At 34.3% G+C, this 9143-nt stretch overlaps 2 long non-coding RNA genes across 4 annotated transcripts; both read right to left on the reverse strand.

Moving 5' to 3' along the window:
• Positions 1-372: 372 nt before the first annotated feature.
• LOC113333473 lies at positions 373-3479 on the reverse strand. Its single transcript, XR_003352032.1, has 4 exons — positions 3272-3479; positions 2267-2323; positions 1374-1498; positions 373-1287 (listed from the first exon to the last, which is right to left on the reverse strand). It is a non-coding gene; the product is annotated as an uncharacterized LOC113333473 (long non-coding RNA).
• A 939-nt stretch (positions 3480-4418) lies between these two features.
• LOC113333693 lies at positions 4419-9143 on the reverse strand. Of its 3 annotated transcripts, none has more exons than XR_003352201.1 (7): positions 8651-9142; positions 8277-8448; positions 7851-8133; positions 7214-7288; positions 5857-5897; positions 5338-5700; positions 4419-5004 (listed from the first exon to the last, which is right to left on the reverse strand). It is a non-coding gene; the product is annotated as an uncharacterized LOC113333693 (long non-coding RNA). The 3 variants fall into 3 exon arrangements; XR_003352200.1 differs by having other exon boundaries at positions 7214-7340; XR_003352199.1 differs by having other exon boundaries at positions 7214-8133; positions 8651-9143.

Raw genomic sequence — 9143 nt, forward strand, 5'->3', positions numbered from 1 at the left:
AACCTTGACCCCGAAACCCTTAATCCTGAATTTTGAACCCTAAAACCTCAATTCTAAATGGTGTATTTGTCTTTTTTTTACGCATGTGTGAGCTCACACATGTGACTTAACTGAGTTGCATAACAATATTAAAGGAAATGGGGTATTTTTCCAATTATTTTTAGTGTTGGGGAAGATTTCTAACATTGCACCCGTATTGGGGCATTTTCCCAATTTTCCCTAAAAAAAATATTGTACGGTCGACTGTATAATACTTTGTTTGTAGTACTAAAGTGAAATGCCAACCATAACATATCTACACATGTGAATAGAATTGTGTCATTCAGTCAAAGATCTAACCTTGGAGGAGAATGTTAAACTCAGATTTGTGCTTTCTCCAGCTCATATTTCATGTGTTTTGGAGCTTGACACGCTTAAACAACATCAAGTGGATTGTTCATCAAGGACAAAAAAGAGTGGTCAATCACTAACATTTGATGATAAAACTAAAAGGGAAGAATCTTTCCTTTGTTGTACATACTTATCCAATTATCAAAATCATTGGAGTTGTTAGAGAAACAATATAGAAACACGATAGCTCAAAAAAATTGCTCATGTAAAACAATTAAAAGAATTGATTTTTCTGAAGAAGCAAGTTACTTTTTGTTAGTAGGAATTCTTAACATAAATAAGAATCTATATTAATGTTGTGTTAGTAGGGTCACCATCGGAAACCTTGAGATGATGAACCATATGAGAAGATAAAAACTTATATCAAAAGAGAAATCAATTTTAACAAAAACACATATGACTTTAAAAATAACATCACAAATGTTAACGACAACATCAGTGTAACTATAAACAATTGTTGGCCGACAACTAAATCTTGCACTGATAGTTTAACCGCGACATTGTTTCTCACAACTTTAAATTTGTTACTCCAATTCACTTTTCATGTCCTTGGTTGCATGTGCTCACTATTACTGTTCCATTTGATTTCACTTTTCATGGGTTTTCCACTTCCCAGTCGATCCAAATATTTCATTGGAAACTCGGTCACTTTCGGAAAAAAATCCCTAAGTTTCTGTATATCAATCCTTCGTTTTTGAACATGAATAAAGCAGTATTGCGTTATATTTAAAGATTTAATTTGTTGGAGCAACTATCACCATGACTCTAATCCATTTTGTTTGTACTAATCAAAGAATGAATCATATTTATATGCAAAATAAAATTGGAATTTGGATGCATAATACTCCCAACACTTACAGAGTAGTAGACCATCTTCCCTTTTTAAAGGTCTGTCACCTACGACATAAAATCATTCAACAATGTGATGAATCGCGAGATGTAGAAAATGACATCCAATGAAAAATTTGGGGGTCGGACAATACCTAAATAAATAAGCAATTCATAGTAAGAGATTCCAAAACCACCACTACCAAACCCCAAAACTACCACATATCAACCAAAGGCACCGACCACTGAATTACATCACCTTACATCTCGTCGCCAGCATCTAATGGACGGGAATATAAAATTAGTATGGTTATCAAAAAAGCTTTCACTACCGCTTTCTAAAATATATTGTGCTTCTAAAATTATACCTTTCTGAAAACTGTATTAGCATTAGTATCTGAATAAAAATGAAAGAAGATAAGTAACTAATGAAACTAATTGTAAAAGTAGTTCATTAACTCGGACATCATTTACACGGAAAGATAAATAATCTTAAAGAGATCAAGTTATACATCAAGCTGTGTGTGCATAGGAAGACGAAAGATCAATTCCATAACTAACTTATAGAAATGAAGTTATATATTTCCTTTTTAGATAGTTTAGTGCGGCACTGGTCTTTGCTTCTATCGAGGCTACCTGAGCATAGAAGTTTATTTATTTTTGTCCACTGTTGTTTCTCATACTTTTTATGAATTTGTTTATGTATTAGATTTGTATTGAAATTACTAATAATGACGAGCTATGTCTAAGGAGTGAGTAGTGGAAGAAGGTAGAGTTCTGACTTTTTCTGAAAGCAATTGCTTAATGGATAAATGTGAACATTTCTTTTCTTCTATCAGAAAGAGTAATATGCAATCGGTAGGACCAATCTTGTAATTTCAGAATCAAAACAATATCTGACTAACATAAGAATATATCCATAGTTCACTATTGATGATACTAAGTTCAAAATGTTGTGCAACAATTGACCGTGCAAAACAAAGAGCACATATATCTACATTTGGGTAACTTACTACGCATGATTTATAGAATCACTAAAGCAACATACCTTAATGAAGTACCGGTTCCTATGGAACTATGTTGTCCATTTTGTATGATTTGCATCCTTGCACAAACGGGCCATAAACATGGTTAGTCTTTACCCAATCCTGATCTAGCCACTAACAAACTTACTATTAATCGATTAGCATCAATTTTACAAAGAATCATGAGAGTCTCCCTGACTTTAGGTACAACTTTAGAAATACAATATACTGAGAAAAATCATAAGAGCATCTCCAATGGTGTATGTAAATTTATCCCACGTGGAAACCTAAAAAAGAGGTATTTAACAACATAAAGTCAAATAATATTTTTGGTTTTGATAAGCATCTCCAGTGGTGGTTGTATTCATACCTATTTTGAACACTTGTCACTTATTTGTAGAAAGTTAATTCACAAATTCTAACAAAATAAATAAAATAAATTCAAATTGTGATGACTTGGGTATGGATGAGAGTCTCTAAAAACCCATACTCTCTTCCAAACTCAAACTTCCACATCAGATTAAATTTTTAATATCCAATCACCATTAGAGAGGTTTTTTTTGTTGAGAGTCTCTAAAATCCTAGGTGGCCCCATACTCCATTGGAGATGCTCTAATATCGAATCCTTAATAATTGATTTTAATTATGCAAATCAAGGAAGTATTCATAGTAAGTTTAGCTGTAATCCAATGGCTTTTTGAGAAAGTTGTTATTTTCCAACAAGAATGAATACATGAAATTAGAACTCAATCAAAAAGATAATGCTCTTTGAAGAATGAACACATACCAAATGCCCTAAAATCAATCAAATAAATACAAAATGAGTAATTTGAGAACACCTAAGTATCAGTATACACAAACTCAAAAAAAATAGCATGGGAGACGATGAGTTCACATGTGATTCTAAATAAAAAGATTTTGAAATCGGTGAAAAGGGATGGAGAATCAAGAAAGAAAAATTGGAACCAATAGGCGAATAGAGATAAGAGACTACGAAAACATATTATATAGAAGATATAAAAGATTACCAAGCAAACGAATCGAAATTGATGAGACATCCATTGTTTGAATTAGCCTCACTTCACCTAAATCTTCAAAAGAATCGAAGAGAAATAGACAAACCAATATAAAGAACAATTAAAACTTTATACCTATTGTCTGCAACCATGGATCTCGGCAACTCTATATATTGATTATGATTGTTGTGCAGGTTTCAAGAATCCCTATTAGGAATGTTCTGGATATGGAGCTCCACCTTGGAACGTGAACAATAAGGCTGGATGTGGTCAACTGGTTAAAAATGCAACAGCTTAAATGGGGTAAATTACTATGTACCAAACATCAAATGGCGCTACTCCTAAAATACCTTATCACGACTATATACAATTCATTAACTATTCAAAGTAGCGTTTAATTAAAATAGCAGAACCAAATACAGAAATATAAATACCTCCTTTCACTTTCCCAAAATGGGTTCCAAATACAACGGTATTTAATTAATCTACCCAAATGTTTTTTTCGTACGTAGAACCTCCATCAGATTCTTTAGTCTTAGCTTAAATACCCTCGCAATAATATCTGGTCTATCCTCCGAGTCGTTGTCCTGGTATCTTGCTTAGAGCCAGTGTAATTTCCTTCTATTTGGGATTGCAAGTGAATGTTATAAACAGATCTGGAACACCAATACGTCGACAAATTGCTATGGCATCTTGATAGTGCTGCATCATATACCTTGGTCCTCCAGTAAAAGATGATGGCAACACAATCCTCTTCCCCTTTTTTATAGATGAATCTCCCTTTAGCAGTGAATCTTTTAACCCACAATGTAAATCGGCTCTTATGTGCTCTTAGTTCTTCCTTGCCCATTTTAATACACCCAAGTGAACCTGGATTTGGATTTGGATTGTTGTTACCACTCTGCAATAAGTAGAGCATGGAGGAATGGTCTAACATCAGGGACATAGCATTGAAACATGTTAGCTTGATCCTGGTATATATGAAGCAGCTTGATCCCGACACATGAGAACATACAATGAAGCGGTAACTCTAAAACAATTTCACAGTTTCTGTCACATTATAGGAAATCGCATTTCAAAAAATTCGTAATCAGACTACCTTTGTTATGTTCAGATCTTACTATTGGGAACTGAACAAATCTCACAAAGACATATGATAGAGAGTAACCAATACCGCAGTAACTTATTTGCTCATAAAGAATGTTATACTCATACATGTGTAATTTCAGTCCAACCTACATATGGATTTAATTTACATATAAATCCATTGAACAATATAATATAACTCAAAAATAATTTAAAATAATGTGAATAAAATCTTATAAGAATCCTAAATTTTAAAACAAATAACTGCTGCCAAACCAATTCATTGAATAGTCTTCACAAAATCATTGGACTCCTAGTCTTCATCATCAGAGTTGCTCAATGCACGTTGCTACCCCTCCCAGAAGTCTTCGATTTCTTAATGTTTCTCAGTGTGGGTTGCGGCTAATGATGTTTCATTGTTTGCTTCTTAACTGGTTCTCCAGTAAACTATATAGATGTTCTGATTCATCGTTGACATGATATATGCGCTGTACAAAAACAGTTCTACATCAAGTCGTTTCTCCCTGGACAACTCGAATTCCATTCGAACCTAACTTCTAATATATATAACCCCCTGTGGTCTGAGAATTCTGCAATCCATTCCTGTCATTCAAGCATAAAATGCTATTGATAAGCAGCTTCCATTCTGCAATCCATTCCTGTCATTCAAGCATAAAATGAAAACGAAATTGGCATGAATAGCAATGATGCATTAAGTTCTGTTATGCAAAACTACAGATAACAAAATTCAAATTTGTTTTCTTTTGGGAATTTACGCAAGCACCCACTTCGGACAACATAGAATCTTTCTTATGTGCCTATGTACCTATAATATGGAGGAAGCAATACTTGCTGTTAATCCAAATACATGCTTACTGCAGAAATTATGGATACATACAATTCAACTTCCAATCAGGATCGAGCAGGTTAAACTAAGTAAACACTGATTACTTATATGAGGCCAATTTAAGTTAACATGGGAAGAAAAATACCTCATCAGAATTCTTTCACATACCCTTCGCTCTATCATCCCGTTCTTGCTTCAAACATAAGTGAGTCTGCCTTCTGTGAAATCACTAAGCTTTGCTCTTGGTAAATCTGTTGCATCGAGGAAGCCCATTTTTAATATCTTGAATAGTTGAATGTAACATCTCTGCACCGTATTTTTGATTAAACCTTGCCTCCTGAATCTCCGGCAAACAGCAAGCACACAAACCGCAGGAACCATCTCTTGAATAGTTGAATGTAACATCTCCACATCCTATTTTTGATTAAACCTTGCCTCCTGAATCTCCGGCAAACAGCAAGCACACAAACCACAGGAACCAAAACAGATTTTCAAACATCTAGAGTTTCTGCGAGAGAGAGGAGAAGAACAGTAGCAGCAGAAAAAGAGTAACGTCAGTAAAGTGAGAAACTGGAAGATATGCTTGATAAGATGAAGAAGAAGATATGCTTGCAATCAATCAATCAAATTCAAAACAAAAAAAATAACTAATAAATTCTAATACCTAATCGTTTCACTGCATCAATCTTTGACCCTATAAAAGACCTGAAAAAAAATCAACAAACCACAATCAATACGATTAAATTCGAGGAACTACACAACAGAATAAGAAAGAATCGAAAAAAAAAAAAAGAAACACGAATAATATTTAAGGTTTGCTATCGAGCACATAAGAATTAATTCTACTCTGTGGTAAAGATGTGCGAAAAGGAATGACCATGTTATTCGTTACTCTAAGAACAAAATATAAACTTGATTACTAATTAATCCATAATGTATTACAGACTTACAGTTAAATAACCAATTTCTTTCAGTTGTCTTTAGATTACTCGTTTATTAAAATTGTTTTATGTAACCTGATGAGAACCGGTCGTTTATTTCTTATAAAGCAAACATGCTAAGCATGTTTAGGATGAGGATATAGAGTATGCAGCATCCCTCAATAAAATAAGTTATGCACACATTCTTCGCCAAGTTCTTAGCTGGGCACAAAAGAACAACATCCAAATTCTCGAGTACTATCATATTATCTAGATTGTTCCTGGAACAATGGGGCAAAAAGGTGGTCAACTAATTATCATCTTTAATCTTAGCATCCAGGAATGCCCGAAGAACAGTGGCTTGAGTCCATTCTCCCTGTCACCACTGGTACCTAAAAAGTGCAGATCTTGAATAAACTTGTAAATGGTTCCTAACCTTTGCATCTCCGCGGAAATGGTTGAACAGTAGCACATTTATAGAGCAGTGAATGAAAAGTTTGCAAGTAAAGGTAAATAATTCTCCCTGATTGCCATTTGAAGTGACATCACAGACATGGACATGAAGAAAACTTAACCAACAAAATACATTTTTAACAATCTCCGCGGAAATGGTTGAGCAGCAACACATTTATAGAGCAGTGAATGAAAAGTTTGCAAGTAAAGGTAAATAATTCTCCCTGATTGCCATTTGAAGTGACATCACAGACATGGACATGAAGAAAACTTAACCAACAAAATACATTTTTAACAATCAACGCAAATGCGTTCTTGGGAAAATTAGTGACAGTTACCTATGTTTGATACTAATGATCAGTTTGTGTTAGGATGCAAGATAAACTGGAGGATGGAATACTGGTAATTGTTTAAGGGCACAATATGAGTAGCACTGAGATAGAATTATGTAATCTAACTATAAATGGTTGATATATGAGTAGCATTGAGATAGAATTCTGGAAAACTGCTACCTATTTCAGCGCTTTTTAATCCCAATCGAAAAATTGGGACATGCATATTTATAAATGGTAGATATATGCACAACAGTAAGAGAAAAGCACGACTCATATTTTCTATTATATTCAAATTCAAATTCTTTTAACGTACCTAGATATACAAAACTTCAAATTCAAGTTTTTCTAGCGCTGGATCGCTCATAACCTGATAAGCTTCTCGAGGTACCTGTTGCCGAACTTACACCTACTCATTATTCAAGCAACAGTATATCTACTTTCTAGACATTCATGTAGATCAAATTCAAAAGAAAAATCAGTCTTCGGTAAACTAACCCCATAAATCAATTATATTAAAAATACATGATATCGTAAAACGCAATAGGAAAAACCATTACAATGAATGCACTGATCATTAAGTACTTACAGTGGCTGCAAGCAAAAAGCGATGTATAAATAAGAAAATAGCCAGAAATAAAAAGAACAATGAATGCAAATGTCCAAAATTTAGTGATTGGAAGGGGTGCAAACCACAAAATTACTCATTGTCAGGGTGTCTCGATTAAGGGACTTGACCATAAATTTGTAAGTAGATTTAAGAAATACACTGATTGGAAGGGGTGCAAACCACAAAATTACTCATTGCCAGGGTGTCTCGATTAAGGGACTTGACCATAAATTTGTAAGTAGATTTAAGAAATCCACACATTCAGTCCCACTGGAACCTATTGAGCAATATGACGTGCACAAATCCAAATTCTGAAAAGATAATCATAGTTTGGAGTCCTTACATTTTCTTCCAGGAGGGGAAGATCGCTGGTAACTTCGTTACATGACATGAAATCCATCATCTGACACTGGTGCAATAGTAGCATCTTAACCATGGGAGCTTTCTCTATATCATTTAGAGATTTAACCAAAAAATACAAATTTAGATCATTCAAACTCTACATCCATCTCTGGCAAATTCATGCTAAGTCCAATTCACATGTCAGACCCATTAGCATGATATGCCTGTGAGTTTCAGTTTGTTCTGGCATCATACATTCCCAGTTATGTCTCAACTCTTCTTCCCTGCACAGAGGATGGAGAAACAAAATGAAGCTACTGCCGTTAATTGGCTGGTGACTGAACGATTCACAGGCTTTAAACTACCAGGACTTTAACTAACCATTAAATTCATCAAAACCAATAACCACAGAATGTCTTATTTATACCTAATAATAATTACTTCAACAGCAGCTACAACACCATCTTTCTTCTGTAAATCACCACCTGCTTATCCACCATCAGCAGTCTCACCTCTTCTAGCTGCACACTCTCAAAACTATGGAAGCAACAGTATCTTCTTATCCAATTTCTTGAACAAACCCATCTCAGATTCGTATCCTGAACAATTAATATACCCATCTCCCATGATCAATCTCTTAGACAAAATTCATACTCAAAAAGCTGGCAGATCTAAAAATTCACCATTCTACAGCTATTTAATAATTGAGAAAGGAAGCAGAACCGGCACTAATTGGATCAAAGAAAAATACCAAAATAGAATGCTGAATTAACAAAGAAGAACAATAAGAGTGATTTTTACCTAATAGTACAATGGGTTATCAAATTCGTGAGATTTTCAGAATCAATGTTACAAACATTACAGTCTCAGGAATGTCTCTTCTCTTCTTGTCAGACCCTGCAATTAGTGGTAGTGGTGTTGGATTGCTTTCCGTTACGACTCAGACATGCATTACTATTCAATTTCCTGCGAATTTACCCATCTCTCTTTCGGATTACTACTTCAATTTCCTGGGAATTCACCCATCTCAAAAGATATTCACCCAAATATCCAATTTTAATCAGATTTATTGAATTTCTTCTCCCTCATTGATTTTTTTGGGTTTCCTATTTTGGTGGAGGAATTGGGTATGTTTTCTAGTGTGTTCTCTATTCCAGATGACACAACTCAGAGGACGAAACATTAAAAATTTTAAAAATAAAGATCAAAGATTTGTTGAGAGTTAGGCGAAGAAGAAGAGAATTTTGCAGAGACAGGGTTAGCAGAAAGAGACTGGCGAGAAAAGAATTAGATT

This window comes from Papaver somniferum, unplaced genomic scaffold (assembly GCF_003573695.1).
Source record: "Papaver somniferum cultivar HN1 unplaced genomic scaffold, ASM357369v1 unplaced-scaffold_133, whole genome shotgun sequence".
In the NCBI taxonomy this organism is placed as follows: domain Eukaryota; kingdom Viridiplantae; phylum Streptophyta; class Magnoliopsida; order Ranunculales; family Papaveraceae; genus Papaver; species Papaver somniferum.